This window comes from Triticum dicoccoides, chromosome 2A (assembly GCF_002162155.2).
Source record: "Triticum dicoccoides isolate Atlit2015 ecotype Zavitan chromosome 2A, WEW_v2.0, whole genome shotgun sequence".
Classification (NCBI taxonomy): Eukaryota; Viridiplantae; Streptophyta; class Magnoliopsida; order Poales; family Poaceae; genus Triticum; species Triticum dicoccoides.
In genome coordinates this window covers 527,911,866-527,923,128 of record NC_041382.1, presented here as the reverse complement: position 1 = coordinate 527,923,128, position 11,263 = coordinate 527,911,866, and positions in this window count along the sequence as shown.

Below are 11,263 nucleotides of genomic sequence, written 5' to 3'. Positions count from 1 at the left end.
AGCACTGAGCGATTCTGATCGACAGAGCCCTCGAGCTGCATCCAGGAAGTCGCACGGGTAAGGTTACTAGAGAAGTGATGCATCGATGCTTCGTAATGGATCAAGGGAAGCTAAAATCGCCCCCGATTTGACGAAATAACACCCAGGAACCGAGAGTAAGGGGTGGGAGGAGGGGGAGGGGGAGGGGGCGGGCGTAGAGGAGAACCTGACGCAGAAGGAGACGACGCGATGCAGACGCGCGGCCTGGAGGAAGCCGGCGAGCCAGAGCACGGCAGCCGGCTTCGCTTGCGAGGCAAGCGACTCCATCAGAGAACGGGAGAGCCTCCTTTGGAGAAGATGTTCATTAGGGGAGAAGAAGCGGTCTGCGGACGGAATACTGCATCGCGTTAAGGGTTTTTTTTCGAGAGTTTGCATCACTTGAGGTGTTTTTTCATGACCCCAGCAAACTTTTCCCCGACACTCAATCTGACCTACATGCCCCACGTGTCAGTATGATGTCCTTCTTTCTCCGGAGATTGTCGGCGTCCTGGGAACGGGGGTTTCAAAATTTGTCTGCCTGCGGTCCACGGCGTGACTCCACCAACGGCCCTGTACGGTTCATCTTCATCAGCGAACACTCAAGACCCTCGCGAGGGGCCAAGCCTCGTGAGGTGGACGACACAAGACCTTCTCGGGGACGGCCTCATCAGGCTGGCTCGCGAGGGACGAAAAGATCAAGGCGAGGGACACCTCGCGAGGTCCCTGTGACGCAAGCCATGACGACCAAGGCAAGGCGGGTGCCAGCGCGCGCAGTGTACTCGTTTCCTTTTTGGTACTAAAGAGACAAGCACAGACGAGGAGTCCCGAGGCATCAGACAAAGATTTCCATATTGGTGCAACAAGACCGAGACCAGCAGGACGGCAGGACAGAGATCACCATGAAGCCTAGGACGGCGTCACCACCAGAGCCTTTGGCAGGCGAAGACCACCTTTTATCAGGATAACTTGTACTAGTTGCCCCCCTTCAAATTTGGCCGTTGTTGGATCCCTTCCCGCCTACATTTGAGAAGAGGACCATGGCCTCTATAAATAGGACTAGCCACCATAGTAGGAATGGGGGAAGACGGGGCTAGGATCATTCAGATCATCCACAACCACACAAGCTCAAAAACACCTCTTCTCAGGAGGCTGTTCTTCCCTTGTACTCGTTCATCCTCAGCCAAGAGGTAACCCACCACACCATATTGGAGTAGGGTATTACACCACATCGGTGGCTCGAACCATTATAAACCCTGCATCCTTTGTTCTGCGAGCTCGACGAGTTGAGCCTTTAGATTGTGGTGAGAGCGTGAGCTAGGGGGAGGAGAGATCTTCATGTGCACCCCAGAGTTCGAACCTCAAGGGTTTTGCCAGAACCCGAAATCCGACATTTAGCGCGCCAAGTAGGGGTGCGCTGAAGCTTTCCTTCTGTTGATCCACGTTCCACCGTTCCACCGCATCCATGACAGACGTGCGTCAAGCCCGCGCCGAGCGCCGGTCCGCCCTCGCCGCCCGTGTCGCTCAGACGGCCCCTGTCGGCGGGCCTTCCCGTCATTCTCCATCACTGTTGCCAACGCCGCTACTGGCCCAGCAGCAAACGAGCAGCAAGCATCATCACTCCACCCCTTCGTGCGGCAGGACGGCCGCACCGCCACCCCGTCGCTGACTCCGGCCGGCTCATCGTCCCACGCTCGTCGTGCGCCCACCGATGCGCAGGTCGCATTGCTCATGGCGCGCGAGCTCCTGCGTTACCTACCGGTTGACGACCTCTATGAGGACTGGTTAGACCGCACTGCCGAGCTCGTCAGCACCGCTGGGGGCTCTCCTGCACCATCCCTCTCGCTGCCTCGCCCACCTCCAGCCGCGGGGGACGTCGCTTGCGGAGCGCCTCCGCATCAAGACGGCGCCCTCGCGTCGAGACGCGCAGCTCACGGAGCGCCATTGCCTCCTCCGCATCAAGACGGTGTCCTCGCCCCAAGAGGCGCGGTCCCGCGATGCGATCCGCCACGCCGTGTGCTCGCGCACGAAGAAGGCAGCTGCCAGGAGGTCCCTCGACTGCAGGAAAATGCTCCAGCTCTCCCGGCGCCACCACGACAAGACCGCGTCCTGCCTGCGGCGGTGGTGCGCGGACATCAAGGGCAGGCTCCGCCTCCGCAAAGGGTCCCAGTGGCCACAACAGGCTGCCGAGCCTTTACTCCCGAGTTGCGCACCGTCGTTTGGCCAAGCAAGTTCAAGCTGGATCTGCCCCCGCGCTATGACGACACCCCCGTCCCCGCGGAGTTCCTGCAGCTTTACGAGCTGAGCATCGAGGCGGCCAATGGCGATGAAAAAGTCATGGCGAACTGGTTTCCCATGGCTCTCAGGGATGGTGCTCGCTCGTGGCTCCTGAACCTGCCCGCCGGATCAATCTCCTCCTGGGGGTGAGATATGCGACCGGTTCATCGCCAACTTCCAGGGCACTCGTGACCGCCCTCCAGCCGCGGGTGACCTGCGCCGCATCAAGCAACAGCCGGGAGAGATCCCGCAGAAGTACATCCAGCGCTTCAACAGCGCTCGCCTCAAGATCCCCAAGATGACGGACGAGGCCATCATCTCAGCGTTTTTCGATGGCGTCCGTGACGTCAAGATGAAGGAGGAGCTCGCCATCCACGAGGAGCTATGCACGACTCTGGAGCTGTTCAACATGGCAACAAAGTGCACAAGACCAGAGGAGAAGAAAGCCAAGGTCAAGGACGTGAAGCGCAAGGGAGTAGCCGTGCTCACGGCGGAGCCGGACACGAAGCGCGGCCGGGACCACCCCAAGTTGTCCAAGAGCAGCCATCCGTTATGCGCCTTCCACAATGTACACAACCACAACGCCAACGATTGTCAAGAGCTCAGGGCCATCCGAGATGGACGCTTCGGTCGACGCCCCGAGCGCAATGACCGGGACTACAGCCGAGGACGAGGACGAGGTGGAGGACGCTGGGATGACCGCGGCCCCCGCCAGGAATGGCGCGACCGGCCTCGTGAGGACCACTGGCAGGAGCAGCCTCGTGAGGGCGCCTGGCACGACCAGCCTCGCAAGGACCGTCCTCAGGGCAATCATGGCCTCCCTCCGCTGCTGCCACCATAAAGAAGGAACGACGATCATCATCAGGACGAGGGGGCTGGGGGCTTCCAGGAGCCACGCGCCATCGCTTGAATCTTGGGCGGTGCTCAGGCTCTGGCTTCCCAGCGCATCTTCAAGCAGTTTGCTCATGAGGTGAATGCAGCCCTCCTCAGGCTCGAGGCCACGCGCCCGCTCAGGTGGTCCAAGTACGCCATCACCTTTAGCTCGGTGGACCAGCTCAAATGTGCGGCGACCGCCGGCGTCCTCCCGATGCTCTGTTCACCCGTCATCAGCAATGTCCAAGTCACCAAGAGCATCATCAACGGCGGCGCGGTGCTCAGTGTCCTGTCCGTCGAGACATTCAACAGCCTTCAAGTGCCCTATGATCAGCTACAGCCTACCAAGCCTTTCTCAGGAGTGACCGACGGCTCCACCACCCCGATAGGGCAGGTCCGCCTCCCTGTCACCTTCGGCCAACGCAACAACTACCGCACCGAGCTCATCGATTTCGATGTCGCCCACATCCGTATGCCATACAACGCCATCCTTGGTTACCCAGCATTAGCCAAGTTCATGGCAGTGACCCACCACGGCTATAACGTCCTCAAGATGCTAGGAAGTGGCGGAATCATCACAGTCCTCTGTGAAGAAAGAGATGCGGTGTGCTCCCTCGAGCGCGCCTTACAAGCCGCAACAATCGAACACCCTGACAGCGAGGGCACGCAGTACCCTCCTGAGGCCATCCCCAAGAAGAAGAAGTAACTACTCCGCACAGGGCCTCAGGAGAGCGCCGCCTTCAACGGCGCAACCTCAGGATCAGCGCCCGCACCTAGGGCGCCTCCCTTCCTCGCATAGGAAGGCGTGCCCAATGCCCTCCTCGGGTGAGGATCGGGGGCTCTCTTCTAGAGGGCCTATGACCCGATACACTCCAAAATATTTATGTGTCTGAATACTATCGTCCTATATATCAATCTTTACCTCCCAGCCATTTCGAGACTCCTCGTCATGTCCGTGATCTCATCCTAGACTCCGAACATTCGGTCACCAAATCACATAACTCATATAATACTAAATCGTCATCGGACATTAAGTGTGCGGACCCTACAGGTTCGAGAACTATGTAGACATGACCGAGACACCTCTCCGGTCAATAACCAATAGCAGAACCTGGATGCTCACGTTAGCTCCTACATATTCTATGAAGAACTTTATCGGTCAAATCGTTATGACAACATACGTTATTCCCTTTGTCCATCGGTATGTTACTTGCCTGAGATTCGATCATCGGTATCTTCATACCTAGTTCAATGTCGTTACTGTCAAGTCTCTTTACTCGTTTCGTAATACATCATCCTGCAACTAACTCATTAGTAACTTTGCTTGCAAGGCTTCTTATCATGTGTATTACCGAGAGGGCCCAGAGATACCTCTCCGATACTCGGAGTGACAAATCGTAATCTCGATCTATGCCAACCCAACAAACACCTTCGGAGATACCTGTAGAGCATCTTTATAATCACCCAGTTATGTTGTGACATTTGATAGCACACAAGGTATTCCTTCGGTGTCTGGGAGTTTCATAATCTCATAGTCGAAGAAATATGTATTTAACATGAAGAAAGCAATAGCAATAAAAACTGAACGATCACTATGCTAAGCTAACGATGGGTCTTGTCCATCACATCATTCTCCTAATGATGTGACCCCATTATCAAATGACAACTCATGTCCATGGTTAGGGAACCTTAACCACCTTTGATCAATGAGCTAGTCAAGTAGAGGCTCACTAGGGACACGGTGTTTGTTTATGTATTCACACATGTATTTAGGTTTTCGATCAATACAATTCTAGCATGAATAATAAACCTTGATCATGAATAAGGAAATATAATACAACAACTTAATTATTGCCTCTAGGGCATATTTCCTTCAGTCTCCCACTTGCACTAGAGTCAATAATCTAGTTCACATCGCCATGTGATTAACACCAATAGTTCACATCGCCATGTGATTAATACCCATAGTTCACATCGCCATGTGACCAACACCCAAAGGGTTTACTAGAGTTAATAATCTAGTTCACATCACCATGTGATTAACACCCAAAGAATACTAAGGTGTGATCATGTTTTGCTTGTGAGAGAGGTTTGGTCAACGGGTCTGCCACATTCAGATTCATATGTATTTTGCAAATTTCTATGTCTACAATGCTCTGCACGGAGCTACTCTAGCTAATTGCTCCCACTTTCAATATGTATCCAGATTGAGACTCAGAGTCATCCGGATCAGTGTTAAAGCTTGCATCGATGTAACCCTTTAGGACGAACTCTTTGTCACCTCCATAACCGAGAAACATTTCCTTAGTCCTCTTTAGGCACCTAAGGATAATTTTGACCGTCGTTCAGTGATCTACTCCTGGATCACTATTGTACCCCTTTGCCAAATTCATGGCAAGGTACTCAATAGGTCTGGTACACAGCATGACATACTTTTATAGAACCAATGGCTGAGGCATAGGGAATGACTTTCATTCTCTCTCTATCTTCTGCCATGGTCGGGTTTTGAGTCTTACTGAACTTCACACCTTATAACACAGGCAAGAACCCTTTCTTTGACTGATCCATTTTGAACTTCTTCAAAACTTTATCAAGGTATGTGCTTTGTGAAATTCTATTAAGCGTCTTGATCTATCTCTATAGATCTTGATGCCTAATATATAAGCAGCTTCACCGAGGTCTTTCATTGAAAAACTTTTATTCAAGTATCCTTTTATGCTATCCAGAAATTCTATATCATTTCCAATCAACAATATGTCATCCACATATAATATTAGAAATGCTACGGAGCTCCCACACATTTTCTTGTAAATACAGGCTTCTCCGAAAGTCTGTATAAAACCATATGCTTTGATCACCTCATCAAAGTGTATATTCCAACTCCAAGATGCTGGCACCAGTCCATAGATGGATCGCTAGAGCTTGCACACTTTGTTTGCACCTTTAGGATTGACAAAACCTTCTAGTTGCATCATATACAACTCTTCTTTAAGAAATCCATTAAGGAATGCAGTTTTGACGTCCATTTGCCAGATTTCAGAATCATAAAATGCGGCAATTGCTAACATGATTTGGACGGACTTAAGCATCGCTACGGGTGAGAAAATCTCATCGTAGTCAACCCCTTGAACTTGTCGAAAACCTTTTGCGACAAGTCGAGCTTTGTAGGCAGTGACACTACCATCAGTGTCAGTCTTCTTCTAGAAGATCCATTTATTCTCTATGGCTTGCCGATCATCGGGCAAGTCCACCAAAGACCATACTTTGTTCTCATACATGGATCCTATCTCAGATTTCACGGCTTGAAGCCATCTATCGGAGTCTGGGCTCATCATTGCTTCTTCATAGTTCGTAGGTTCGTCATGGTCATGACTTCTAGAACAGGATTACCGTACCACTCTGGTGCAGAACATGCTCTGTTCGACCTACGAGGTCTAGTAGTAACTTGATCCTAAAGTTTCATGATCATCATCATTAGCTTCCTCTCTAGTTGGTGTAGGCATCACGGGAACGGATTTCTCTTATGTGCTACTTTCCAAATTGAGAGAAGGCACAATTACCTCATCAAGTTCTACTTTCCTCCCACTAACTTCTTTCGAGAGAAACTCCTTCTCTAGAAAGTTTCATTTCTTGACAAAAAATAGCCTGCCTTCGGATTTGTGGTAGAAGGTGTACCCAATTGTTTCCTTAAGGTATCCTATGAAAACACACTTCTCTGATTTGGGTTCGAGCTTATCAGGCTAAAGCCTTGACATAAGTTTCGCAACCGCAAACATTAGGAAACGACAGCTTAGGTTTCTTGCCAAACCACAGTTCATACGGTGTCATCTCAATGGATTTAGATGGCACCCTATTTAACGTGAATGCAGATGTGTCTAATGCATAACCCCAAAATGATAGTGGTAAATTGGTAAGAGACATCATAGATCACACCATATCTAATAAAGTACGGTTATGATGTTCGGACACACCATTACACTGTGGTGTTCCAGGTGGCGTGAGTTGTGAAACTATTCCACATTGTTTTAAATGAAGGCCAAACTCGTAACTCAAATATTTGCCTCCGCGATCATATCGTAGAAACTTTATTTTCTTGTTATGATGATTCTACACTTCACTCTGAAATTCTTTGAACTTTTCAAGTGTTCCAGACTTATGTTTCATTAAGTAAATATACCCATATCTACTTAAATCATCTATGAAGGTTAGAAAATAATGATACCCGCTGTGTGCCTCAACACTCATCGGACTGTATACATCGGTATGTATTATTTGCAATAAGTCATTGGCTCGCTCCATTGTTCCGGAGAATGGAGTTTTAGTCATCTTGCCCATGAGGCATGGTTCGCAAGTATCAAATGATTCATAATCAAGTGATTCCAAAAGCCAATCTGCATGGAGTTTCTTCATGCGCTTTACATCAATATGACCTAAACGGCAGTGCCACAAGTATGTTGCACTATCATTATTAACTTTGCATCTTTTGACATCAATATTATGAATATGTGTATCATTACGGTCGAGATTCAATAAACCATTCACATTGGGTGTAGGACCATAGAAGGTTTTATTCATATAAACAGAAAAACAATTATTCTCTGACTTAAATGAATAAACGTATTACAATAAACATGATCTAATCATATTCATGTCCAACGCAAACACCAAATAACATTTATTTAGGTCCAACACTAATCCTGAAGGTAGAGGGAGTGTGCGATGGTGATCTTATCAACCTTGGAATCACTTCCAACACACATTGTCACCTCGCCCTTAACTAGTCTCTGTTTGTTTTGCAACTCTTGTTTCGAGTTACTAATCTTAGCAACTGAATTGGTATCAAATACCCAGGGCTACTATGAATACTAGTAAGGTACACATCAATAACATGCATATCAAATATACCTTTGTTCACTTTGCCATCCTTCTTATCAGCCAAGTATTTGGGGTAGTTCCATTTCCAGTAACCACTTCCTTTGAAGTAGAGGCACTCAGTTTCAGGCTTGGATCCAGCTTTGGGCTTCTTCATGGGAGCGGTAACTTGCTTGCCATTCTTCTTGAAGTTCCCTCTCTTTCCCTTGCTCTTTTTCTTGAAACTAGTGGTCTTGTTAACCATCAACACTTGATGCTCTTTCTTGATTCCTACCATCGCAGATTTCAGCATCGCGAAGAGCTCGGGAATCATTTTCGTCACCCTTAACATATTTATAGTTCATCACGAAGTTCTAGTAGCTTGGTGATAGTGACTAGAGAAATTTGTCAATCACTATCTTATCTGGAAAATTAACTCCCACTTGATTCAAGCGATTGTAGTAACCAGACATTCTGAGCACATGCTCACTTGTTGAGATATTCTCCTCCATCTTGTAGGCAAAGTACTTGTCAGAGGTATCATACCCCTTGACACGGGCATGAGTCTGAAATACCAATTTCAGCTCTTGGAACATCTCATATGCTCTATGGCGTTCAAAACGTTTTTGAAGTCCTGGTTCTAAGTCGTAAAGCATGGCGCACTAAACTATTAAGTAGTCATCATATCGATCTTGCCAAATGTTCATAATGTCTGCATCTGCTCCTGCAATAGGTCTGTCACCTAGCGGTGCATCAAGGACATAATTCTTCTGTGCAGAATGAGGATAATCCTCAGATCATGGACCCAGTCCGCATCATTGCTACTATCATCTTTCAACTTATTTTTCTCTAGGAACATATCAAAAATAAGGGAGCTATATCGCGAGCTATTTGATCTACAACATAGATTTGCAAATACTATCAGGACTAAGTTCATGATAAATTAAGTTCAGTTAATCAAATTACTAGTGAACTCCCACTTAATCAACATCCCTCAAGTTGTCTATGTGATACATGATCCATATCAACTAACCCATGTCCGATCATCACGTGAGATGGGGTAGTCATCAATGGTGAACATCTCTATGTTGATCATATCTACTATATGACTCATGTTCGACCTTTCGGTCTCCAGTGTTCTGAGGCCATGTCTGTACATGCTAGGATCATCAAGTTTAACCCAAGTATTCCGCATGTGTAAAACTATCTTGCACCCGTTGTATGTGAACATGGAGTCTATCACACTCGGTCATCACGTGGTATCTCAACATAACAAACTGTCGCAGCGGTGCATACTCAGGGTGAACACTTATACCGTGAAATTTTAGTTAAGGGATCATCTTATAATGCTACCACCGTACTAAGAAAAATAAGATGCATAAAAGATAAACATCACATGCAATCAAAATATGTGACATGATATGGCCATCATCATCTTGTGCTTTTGATCTCCGTCTCCAAAGCATCGTTATGATCTTCATCGTCACCGGCTCAACACCTTGATATCCATCGTAGCGTCGTGGTCGTCTCGCCAACTATTGCTTCTACAACTATCACTAACGCATAGTGATAAAGTAAAGCAATTACATGGCGTTTGCATTTCATACAATAAAGAGACAACCATAAGGCTCCTGCCGGTTGTCAGATATCTTACAAAACATGATCATCTCATACAATAACATTTATCACATCATGTCTTGACCATATCCCATCACAACATGCCCTACAAAAACAAGTTAGACGTCCTCTACTTTGTTGTTGCAAGTTTTACGTGGCTGCTACGGGCTTCTAGCAAGAACCGTTCTTACCAACGCATCAAAACCACAACGGTATTTCATCAAATTTGTTGTTTTAACCTTCTTCAAGGACCGGTCGCAGTCAAATTCGATTCAACTAAAGTAGGAGAAACAAACACCCGCCAGCCACCTTTATGCAAAACTAGTTGCGTGTCTGTCAGTGGAACCGGTCTCATGTGCGTGGACATGTAAGTTTGGTCCGGGCCGCTTCATCCCACAATACAGCCGAAACAAAATAAGAGTTTGGTGGTAAGAAGTATGACTATCACCACCTACAACTCTTTGTGTTCTACTCGTGCATATAATCTACGCATAAACCTTGCTCTGATACCACTGTTGGGAAACATTGCATGGAAAACAAAAAAAATTCTACACTGACGCAAAGATCTATCCATGGAGATGCATAGCGACGAGGTGAAGAGTGTGTATATGTACCCATGTAGACTGAAAGCGGAAGCGCTCGACAACGCGGTTGATGTAGTTGAACTTCTTCTAGCTCCGATCAATCAAGCACCGAACGTACGACACCTCCGAGTTCTGCACACGTTCAGCTCGGTGACGTCCCTCGCCTTCTTGATCCAGCAAGGTGTCGAGGTGGTATATGAGTCCCATCAGCACGACGGTGTGGTGACGGTGATGTTAAGTGATTCTCGCAGGGCTTCGCCTAAGCACCGCAAAACTATGACCGGGGCCTAAACTGTGGAGGGGGTGCTGCACACGGCTAACAATTGATGTTGTGTGTTCTAGGCGCCCCCCTCCCCGCATATATATATAGGTTGGAGGGGAGGAGAGGCAGCCAAGGGGTGCCCCAAGTAGGATCCAAATCCTACTTGGGGTTTCCCAAGTGGCGCCCCACCTCTTTCATATATCATCGGAGAGAAAGGGAAGGGGAAGAGAGAAAGGAAGGGGGGCCGAACCCCCTTTCTTCCTTCTCAAATTCTTCCTCCTGCCTAAGGGGGGCACGCCACCCCTTGTGGGCTGGTGTGATCCCCTCTTATGGCCCATATCTTCCTCCCGAGTGTTCCGGTAACCCCTCTAATACTCCGATAATTACTCGATACATTCTGAAACACTTCCGGTGTCCGAATATATATAGGACTCCTCTTCTGTACTCTTGGGAATATGTACTCCCATCCTCAATATACCTCATATACGCATTAATTATACCTCTTTATTATTCTCAATATACTTCATTAAATACTCTAAGATATCCCAATATGAGTTTAGTTCAAAAAATATCATCTGCGATGTACTTTTTGTAATATACCTTTTCACGTACAAACACATCAGTATATACGTAAATATTTAAAAGTACATAGACTCACATGAGTTTTTTCATGAAACTCATTTTGGGGTATCTAATAATTACTAATGAAGTATATTAAAAATAATAAAAAGGTATAAAAGATTCATCTATGTGGTATATGAGGAGCGGGAGTACGTACTCCCAG